General features: G+C 44.1%; 1 long non-coding RNA gene across 1 annotated transcript; it reads right to left on the minus strand.

The window, feature by feature from the left end:
* Positions 1-3,935: 3,935 nt before the first annotated feature.
* On the minus strand, positions 3,936-8,996 carry LOC119311626. Its single transcript, XR_005151122.1, has 3 exons — positions 8,866-8,996; positions 7,043-7,359; positions 3,936-4,029 (listed from the first exon to the last, which is right to left on the minus strand). It is a non-coding gene; the product is annotated as an uncharacterized LOC119311626 (long non-coding RNA).
* Between the last annotated feature and the right edge of the window lie 989 nt (positions 8,997-9,985).

Here is a 9,985-nt window from a genome sequence, read left to right on the forward strand (position 1 = left end):
GGCGCCGCCCGCCCCAATCTCCTCCCTCACTCCCGGTGCCGACCCCGCCCCCACCTTTTCCCTCACTCCATAGCCCGCGCCCGTGTTCTTCCTCCCCCGTATCGTCTCATCTCCGGTCGCTGCAGAGCCCCGTTTCGCGCCGCCACCATGGTTGGCCTGCAGCGAGCAACAGAGGACCTAGCCGTCGCGTCCGACCTCAACCGCCGCCCAAACCCTAGCCCCTCCTTCCAACGGCAGGTCAAGCCAGCAGGATCCCCTCCAAGAACAACATTTGATGCGTGAGTGCATCCCCTTCTCTTCTTCTTCTTCTTCTTCTCGATTTGATGTGTGCGTGCGTGCTGTTGTGTGCAGGACCGACTCATCTCTGCTTGTGCACAACAAGGAAGGCCATGGAGACGCTGCTCCCTATGTTCAGCGCGTGGACGGACGATGCAGCGTTGGGGATGACTCATGGCTGCCTCCGTTTGTGCAGGTGATTCATGGCCACCCCCTCTCTCAACCCCCAGATCCAACTCCCTCCTCCACCCCCTCTCTCAACCTCCAGATTCAACACAAGTATTCATTGTTGTATTTTTATTTTTACTATGTCTCTAAACCATCTGGATGATGAACTATGTACTGTAATTTTTAGTTTGTCGCAAGAACGTGAACCTAATTTTTAGTCTGTCTAAATCACATGCAGATTGGGTACTCTGGAGCACATGGGAGGAGAAGGATGGGAGGTGTGTAGAATTCGGCGCCAAGGGAGACGATCGAGATGGTGGAGCAGAATCCAGAGGACGACGAGAGACCAGGTAGAGGAGAGACAACACCCGGAGCCCATCGATCCAGTGAGCAGTGTGTGCTGTTCTTGGTGACCGATTTCGTGATGCAGGTGTTCTGGCCCAACTTCTTATTTTCCTTCTTTGTGGTCCGTCTGCTGCAGTGAGCGGGGTATTGCAAACTTTGTGGTATTTTTCTGCTCTGAATGATGCCCACGATTTGATCTATGAACTTAACACGATCATGGTTCTGATTTGGTTGCTCCTTGCAGATTGCCGCACAGGTAACCTGCTGAGCCGACATCGACGCCAAGTGCGGCAATGCCTCTTCCGATGATTGGGAGGGCGAGTTCTTCCTGGGCTTTACCAAAATCAACTATGAGGTGAGGCCATTGACCTTGAACTGAACAGATTAATTGTTGTTAAAAGGTTCCTTCCAGTTTAACATTTGTCCTTCAAAAAATGTACTGCATAGTCCAACTAGCAAGAGGATGCTTTCTTACAAGTGGTATAACGCGGAGGAAGTGATTCTTGTAAAGAAAATGTAAGTATGATTTGCATAACTATGCCTTTTTGGTATATATCCTTTTAATTTACTTGTACATTAATTATGTGCTGCACTAGGATTATATATTTGTTTTGTGCTGCAGGTTAGGTTGCGGTTCAGTGTGGCATTCTGGCATATGTTTCGGGGTACTGGAGGAGATCCTTTTGGTGTACCTACAAAGAACTAGCCTTGGGAGGATGGCACAAATTCCCTGGCCATGGCTAAGAGAAGAACTATGGGAATTACCTGATCTTGTGTCTTAGGTCCATGGCTGGAATCAACAACTTATGCTTCGATTTCTGTTTCGGTGATATCTCAATTCGAGCTCATGAAGAAGCTTGGAGTTGACAGGTGGTGCGGGCTTGAGAGGGACATCGCCCCTGATGGCAAAACACTCGCGGTATGATTTTATTAGAATGATTCTTGAAGTTGCAAGTTGCAACCTCGAGTTAGGGAATTGAGACGGGTAGTGATCGACATTAGAGCAGGTTTATTATGATTGTATTTGCAAGGGTACATGACTATGTTTTCAGCACAAGGAATATGGTTGTTGATGGTTTATGCCCTGGCTGCGCCCACATCGTCCCGACACTAAGTTCGAGACCAAGTTCTAACCCCTGTACCCAATCTACCTCCATGGATCTTGTCTCTCACTAACCAAGAGCATCAATTCAACTCAACAAATTGACAAAAGAGATGAACCTAGAGTTTGAGGCTTGGGTAGTGTGGACATTGACCTGATGATGAATGTTGTATGGTGGTCAAGTGGTGTCACTTCCCCTCGCCACACACTGCTTAGTCTGCTCATTGAAGGTGCTCTCTGTTGGTGTTTGGCTGCTGCTGCTGTAGGTCAAGGCATGTACGTAGCATCTTCTTGCAACGGATTTTGTTTTATGGCTATATACAAATTATTTTGGTATAGATTTGTGATTTTTGTTCCGTCCACTTAACCCAGTATATAGTAGCAGCTTTTGATGTCCTTTCCTCACCGGTGAACGTAAAAATTTATCATGTGTGCAATTTTTTTGACTGTAGTACGAATAGTTGTAACATATTCTCTTTAGCCTTGCAGCTCATAGCATCCGCTTGATTCAGTGAGTTACTACTTACTAATCTAAGGTTGTAATGCATGCAGTTTACTGCCTGTGCATTGTCAAAGACACAAACCAAGAACATCGTATGAAAAAGAGAGGACCAAACAAGTGAAACATTGCATTACAGATTTCAGAAATGCAAAAAACAAAATGAATTTGTTTATAATAGTCTCATCATCTTATGTTTGTGGGAGCATAGATGGAGCTATATGCCTTGACCAATTTCCTAATAACACAATTTTCCCGAGTATTATAGCATCACGGTTCACAAAAGTGATGTCTGCACTCGGCTCTAGAACAAACAGATTTCATAATAGGTGTTCTACTGAGCAAGGAAACTGATTTCAGAAACCAGAATTTCCATGTTGACAATATATGTGGTCAGGCATCAAAACAGTTTGAAAGTCAGTGCATTATTTATCCTTAATCATACATGCCGACCGGTCTATTTTGTTGTTCCTAGATTTCCTAGCTAAATGTGTATAGTTCCTTTCTGTCAGCTAAACGTCAATATGTTGGATAATGTTGTGGAGAGGGCCACCGAGAGGGGGTTTGCATTTCCAAAGTCAAAGGTCGCCATCGCCTTGACCTGCCTGGACCTCCTGACCTTTCACAACGCTCAAACAGGAAACACATGTTGGAGGAGGAGACCACAGGCTAATTGTAAGCATCAACTATTTGTTAGCTATCAATCTTGTCCTTTGAGCATCTATACCTTATTTCCTAAACCATTATGCATGAGCTTTGCAGGATGATTTGGATCAGTGGATCAGAGGATGACATGAACAGGTATTTCCATTCGATCATACCCAAAATGATAACGTATACCCTCACTTAACATGCATGTGCTTGTGTGGAGTGCCTGCAAAATTAATAGCTCAAGTCTCTCAACACGCAGATGTGGAGAGGCTTCTCCTAGCGGTCATTGCAACTGTGATGTGCATTTCCTTGCTTTCGGCTCTGATCAAGTTTGTAGCGTCTGGGAATGTGCATATGAAAATCCACACGTAATAGTATTGTAATGCGATTTGGCTGTTATATTTTTTTCACACTGGTTTCTAGAGATGTTCATGTTATCTCATATAATATATCGAATTATAATGGATAAGTTAGTGTACATACTGATTTGAAGATCCTTTTGCTGTCATACACATATTACTGCAGGACCATAGTGGACCATTGCAATGCGGCAAATCAAATCTCAATACTCGGCACTCTTCTATGTGGATCAGTAAGTTGTTTATCTACTTTCACTTTTAAATTGCTTGTTGAACACACTTGATTCACTTTGTGTCTGTTATTTTAATCTTGCTATGTGCATACAGAAAAAATTCTACTTGCCCCTTGTCATGCACAAAATCGAATAAACATTGCAAATTACTTTACGCGAATACGATCCTGTAGTTAAATATTATTTGGTCTAAGAAATGAGATGAAGTTTGTCCCTAGAATATATAATGGACTGAAAACAAAACCCAAGATGTGGCAATTCAAACACCCAAAATAAATTACTTGCATACCTTGTTGAGATGATCTTTTTAAAGTTTATGCGTTTACCAGCTTGGTGAATGAATCACTTGAGCTCATGGTACTTTTCTCACTTCTCACTCCAACTGACTTCTTACTCCTGAAAGCAAACAGAATTGAAGGTCAAATAGTATACACAGGAATAAACACATCATTCATCTACTTTATATTTCATAGATTCAGTGTAGTAGAAAGGTATAACCGAAAAAAGTAAATGTGCCGAGTCAAGAAAAAATGCAGATAAAGAGAATAGTAAAAGACAGAGCTCGCCTAAGAAGTAAGACTGCTTATGAATGTGAGTTGTGACAGAAGAAAAGCAGGTAGGTATGCAGGGTTGATTTATTACAGGTGAATAACCACATGATGAAGAATATATTTTAGTAGAGATGAAGAATGCCTACATCTGTAGTACCAGTCCTTTATTTTATCCATTTTAGTAGGGATGAAGAATATACCAGGGGAAATGAGAAGCTTTTTTTGGCATATGCCAACTTTCTAAATGCTTAGCATGCAAAACATAACAGGAAACATATAACGTCGATGTGTTCCTGCTTGTTACAGTAAGTCCAGGTGTAGAATTAATATTTATTTACACTCTACTGGATATAATAGTACATGATTGCAATGCAACTCATGGGAGTTTTGCCAGTGAACATCCCCTGCTCCTGTATTTGTAATAAGACCAACACCTACAATGTTAGCAGCATGATTTTGTTCTCTCCTTGTCTTGGCTACTGACCAGGGGATCAAAGTGCAACCATTTACTTTAATTTCCTTGTAGATAGCATGGAGTTTGGACAAGTTTGGGCCCGTGTCTAGGACTGCGGAGGCCACCACATAGGCATCTGATTCCAGTATGACAGTATCTTCAGAACATCCAGGCAAGAAGTGGCTTTAACTTCTTCAAAATCAAAACGAGGTATCTTTAGTATCTTTAGCCACAATACGACCTGCAGGAAGACCACATGTGGAGTGTGCTTGGACGGCAGCTTGGCCGCCAGCTGCATGCCCTTCCAGGCGGCCAGGCAAAGATTCTTTGCCTCGGCAACCGCCTTGGCCTGGAGCCATGCCAGGTCGTCGTCGCCGAGGATGGATGCCGGCAACAACATCGATCTCTGTGATACCGACGGAGTTGGTTGTGGGGCGAGACCATGGCGGGGCGGCACGTCAATCTATGTGATACCTACGGCATTGGTTGTGGGGCAAGACCATGGCGGGGCAGCGCGAGGTCGTGGTAGGGAGAGGACATGGGCACGAGGCTGTGGAGGCTGGCAGGAGAGGAGGTCGGAAAAGCAATGCCGTGGTGGGGAAAAGCGACTTGTGTGAGCGGCTGCTGTGCAGTGAGGGGGCTACATGTACGGTGAGAGCGGTACGGTGAGGTACTTGTACATATAGGAGTGGCTACCTGTACGGTGAGAGCAGTCCTAAATACGCCCAACAAGTGATCTAGACGTACCACATGGCACATGTGGCAAACTATCCATGGCACATTTGGCCAACTATCCAAGTTAAGTTGATGATAGTATTTGATGAAAGTGATCTAGACATGAGCCCTTGTACATAAGATCTAGATATATGGAAATCTCACAAATTCCGAGAGACCATCTAGCGTACTTCTCAATTTTGGTATTGGTGGTGCCATTGTTTGATCTCCCAGATATTAGGCCTGCAAATAGTGTATTGAGACTGTACATAACTTCCAATATATGGAATTTAGTATTTGTACAACCTATTAAAGCATATAAGAAGAGCTAAGCACCGGAAACGGATTTTCCAGGAAGCTTCACATGGCAGAGAGAGAAGTTTTGGAAGCCACGGGTGGAGCGTTATCAAATAGGTCGAATCGTGTCTGCCAATCCAGCCGAGGGAGCGATACTCTCCTATCTAAGTCTGCCCCTATGTTCTGCCATGGACAGCCCCTGTTATGGGGTGACGTCCAGTGGACATTGATTTGATCTCCTTACAAGTTACCAAAAGTTGGATCAAGTACGAGCTTGCATAATTAGGCGGTTCAAACCAATGAATAGTCACAGAAGTTGTTTTATATGTTGATGAAGTGCGTACTTGTGTACTTAGGCGATTAGAACCATGTAATATAGTCACAAAAGTTGTTTTATATGCTACGATCCCAAGATTGTAAAGTGTTCACATGTTTTAAGAATTAAATTTCATATCACCTAACTAGCATGATGCATAATGAGTCATTCGGAATGGCAAGTGATCAGATATTAAACTCCCACTAAGCTATCACAATTAGGAGTAAAGTTGATGTGGATGGTTTGAGATTAAAGCTAACTAAGTCCAATTTTATGGATTCATCTGTAAGTATATCATTGATATTAGTTTTCCCATAGATTGCTCAGTTTTCCTAGACGAAGGTTCTCCATCATTAGCCTTGTTCTCATCATCATATTTGGCAGATTCTTGCCTTTGATCTTGAACTACATAAACCTGTAGGGTGGATAGACTCGGTACATACCGACTGGCAAGGTATAAGGAAAATAAAGGAGTAGAATACCAAAGTTGCACGGGTGAATATTATCACCAATAGTGATTCAATTTATCAGTACGAGCATATGATGAAAAGGGGACAAGCAAATACAATGAGTTTGTACTTCTACATGAAGTTAATGTGTCCAAAACTGAACTCGATAAAAGGTGTCCATGACCCATGATAACTTGAAGATTATCAACAGTATTTGAACTAAGCTAAACCAATGGTAGCCAATTCAGCACTGGTGTTAGATGATCAAATAAACTTGCTGATGATTCACCAAGAAACAACTAAGGTGCTATAGCTTACAAGTTAGTGTAAACTAAAGTTTGACAGTAGCATATTATACTATATATGCTTATGAATAACTAACAGTTATAACAATAGAAGCTTGGGCTAGCTAATATAGACCAAACCAAAAAAACTCAGGATTTGCGCACTTCAAATCATAAGCCTTTAAAGTACAAAATTAAGACACGTCTAAGGTTAAGCCTCTTTATGATGACTTCGGGTCGCCACATCATTGTGATATTTACAAGGAAAATATTGCAAACCATAGTGATATTTCAAAAGAGAAAAGTAGATACAAAGAAAGGGGATATATTGCTTCAATTCTTACATTTTCAGCCCTGTCAACTCCTTTTTAATCGTATGCGTCTTGATCACCTGTAGGACTGTAGGAGAAAAAATGCATAATGTATTAGCAAAAATGATGTTGCAATTCACAATAACAGTACCATAAGTGTTGTCCCACTTCTCCACAGCGTCTTGGTGGCCTAGCACTGGGGAGAATCTACCTCATCTACTGATTGGTTTCATCCATCTCTCTCTTCTTGACGCCCATACTGTTGCTGAAACATATGTGACATGCTTTTGCTGCTCCTCTGCATGAACTCTCACTTGACATTGACAACTCTTCTCTTCTGTATTAGTAATCTGCAAGAGCACAGATATTGGCACATGTCACATCAACAACTCTTAGTACTTTCTGATTTACTTATTTCTATGTAATATTGACATCCACTAAGATAGACAGACCGACCCACACACATGATAGCTTCGACCTGTTGCTCTCACGCCCTGGAGCCCAAGTATATCACGTACCCTAGAAACATATCAGATATCAAAGAAACTTGCTGATGATTCACCAAGAAACAACTAAGGTGTTATAGCTTACAACTTAGTGTAAACTACAGTTTGACAGTAACGGATTATACTATATGCTTATGAACAACTAACTAACACTTGTAGGAATAACTATACAAGTTTAGTACCCCCACTATGGAAAACTCACAAAACAAACAAAACAATCTAATATATTTGCAGATCTATCCGACCATATGGTCTCTGATTTTGTTGCATATCCCATAATAACTCTCTTAACATAAGAGGTCAATTCGACCGGGATAAAAAATGAATCTTTAAGCAAACAGGAAAACCAAAAGAAGGTAAAGATACATCCGGATACCAAATCACAGCCATGGTACCGCCAGTGCATAAGAATCCTCACCTTGTCGTGGTCGTCCCAGGTCAAAGACCGTCCCTCCAACTCGGACTAGGATGGCCTCGACACGGAGATCCACGCCGTGGCTCGGCTATGTGGCCGGCGCGAACTGATAACAGGGAGGCCTTTTGCATCTCCCGGCCGGCGGCCGGAACCGGCTGCTCAGCGCGCCAGATGTGCTCACTGCTGCTGACCTTATCCGGCCGGAACGGATAACCGTGGCGAGGAGTGGAGGAGACGGGCGACATCACGGTGGAGGGAATGGGAGGCGACGGTGAGCGTGGAGGGGAGGCGGCGGTGACAAGCCACGGTTGTGAGACATGGTGGCAGCAACGCGCTGTGGCGGTGAGAGATGGCGACGGCGACCCATGCCGGGAGAGTAAGGGCATGTACAACGCAAATAATGCCGATAATCGAAGAAGACAACCTATCCAAATCAGACGTTGTTGGGGTAAGATGAGCTCTGAAATTCTGATATTCGATGGCATGTGGCGCAAGGTCAACGATGCATTCGCAGCTACCGGACAATATAGCCAGGACTTAGTTTCCAAATCTCTAAAGATGTATAGGTTAGAACAGAATCAACCATTCAAATTTCTCAACATGTGGGTGTTCATACCGAACTATCCCCAGTGAAATGCGATGTACTGTCAGGTCAAAAAGCCATGATTTAGATAATAAATTGCTGTTCTCATTCCAAGTTGTACTCCCCAAATTTCCTTTTAGGACTATGTAAATTGAAGATCAGTCAGTTCGGAACATGCCAAACTGTAGATCACCGCATATTATTGTCCTACTATATGATAATCATACAAGTATTGTTCCATCGATTCAGGAAGAACATGGCGCACACAGATCACCATATAGTTTCATGTGTGCATCTCAATAGCAGTTAAATCCATTCACCAGGGATTGTACAACAAGCAGTAGGGAATTACCTCGACGCCATACTTGATTGAGATGCCAGGTAAACTTGTTCTTCCTGTACGCCTCGCGTTCGTGCGCCGCTGCCTCCTCCCTGCCTCCTCCCACCTTCCCGTTTGCCAGACTCGCCACGAGCACCTCCGGCCTCGTCCCCATGGGGTGGCGCAGCTGCTGCCTCCTCTGCTCGACGGCTCCCTCCCGCCCGCCCGTCAGCGTGGCCACGAGCTCCTCCGGCTTTGTCCCCATGTGGGAAGCCGCGCTGCTGCCTTGTCCGCTAGCATACCGCCCTCTTCCTATCCGCCGGCATCGCCGCCAGCTCCCCCAACCCGTCTCCATGGAGGAAGATGCGGGCTGCTGCCTCCTTCGCCCGCGCGCCGCCGTTCGCCGATTTCGCAGATGGGGGAAATCGGCCTGGAGGTCTCGTCCGGCTCGCTGGATCTGACAAGAGATGGCGGTGTTGGGAGGGGCGTGGACAGTTCGAGAAGAGAGAGTTGAGTGGCTCGTTTCGGTTGAATGGTTGGCGTCGACGCTTCGTTGCGTGCGTTGGAGAGACCGGCTCACACGGTCGTCTGAAAGGAAAATAAATTAAATAAGCACTCAAGCTAGCGCTCACACGTTGTAAGCCCAGATACTGGTACATGCCCCTATTTAACCAATATTGGCTTCGCAAGACAGATGAACTGAACTAGACAAAAAGACATATAATGATAATGGGATCATTGTATTAGAACATATATTTACATATATCGGGTCATAGTGCCAGGAAAACTTGTACATCTAGACGGTGTAATTCCTAGATTGATTTTCAATCCGTCGGTGAAACGTGCCAACGGCAAGTTCATATAATACTAACTAGAACTTGTCCACCCAGATGATGAGGGACCTTGCGTAGCAAGCTGTCGAGCTTAGAGCCATATTATTGGTACCCTAATAGCCATATTATTGGTATCCTAATTTAATTGCATTTTTTTAAAGATGAACCAGTTTTTTTGAGGAGAGGGAGGGGGAGGGGTGTAAAGATGAACCAGATGGACAAACTAGATCAGCCGTTGCCATACATATCACAGTAGTAGAAAAAGGGGTAAATCTGAGACACATTAGTGCCGGTTTGATTTTGAGCCGGCACCGGTTCCA

This window comes from Triticum dicoccoides, chromosome 5B (genome assembly GCF_002162155.2).
Source record: "Triticum dicoccoides isolate Atlit2015 ecotype Zavitan chromosome 5B, WEW_v2.0, whole genome shotgun sequence".
In the NCBI taxonomy this organism is placed as follows: domain Eukaryota; kingdom Viridiplantae; phylum Streptophyta; class Magnoliopsida; order Poales; family Poaceae; genus Triticum; species Triticum dicoccoides.